Genomic DNA, 603 nt, shown 5'->3' on the forward strand with positions numbered 1-603 from the left:
GGCCACCCCGCTCGCAGCCAGGGCTCCCCGCCCCACCCCTCCCCGCCCGCGCTCCCGCCTAGATGGGCCGCGCTCCAGGCGCTCCGGGCGCCCGCTCTCCGGCCAGCCGCCCGCCCCGCGGTCTCCGGCTCCCGCCTGGGACGACGGACACGGCGCGCGCGCGCGCCCGCGTCAGCAGAGGGGAGCGGGCGCACGCGCGCGGGAGCGAGGGGAGCGGGGCTGGGTGGGCGAGCGCGAGGCTGGAGGCCGCGGGAGCCAGCGCGGGAAGCCGGGGGCGGGGCCTTTCCCGGAGTCCCGGGGCGGGGGGGCGGGGGGTCCCCGATTCCACGGTTTCCTGCCATCGCCAGCGTCCGGCCCGGAGCACCTGGCCCTGGATATGCCGACTGCGCGGGGCCAGCCCGGGATACCAGGGTCCGGGGTGGAGGAGCGCCTCCCGGGATCCCCCACGAGCTCGCGGCCTCGGGACTGGGGGAGGGGGGTCACGATTTAAGCCCCTTTCGCACATCCTTCGCGCAGCATCCGTCTCTCCGGATTCCCTTTAACGATCCCGTCTCTCCAACTCAGCCGTTCTCTCGCTGTCGTTGTAAACGTATACCTTTGTTA

This window comes from Bos indicus, chromosome X (genome assembly GCF_029378745.1).
Source record: "Bos indicus isolate NIAB-ARS_2022 breed Sahiwal x Tharparkar chromosome X, NIAB-ARS_B.indTharparkar_mat_pri_1.0, whole genome shotgun sequence".
Taxonomy (NCBI): domain Eukaryota; kingdom Metazoa; phylum Chordata; class Mammalia; order Artiodactyla; family Bovidae; genus Bos; species Bos indicus.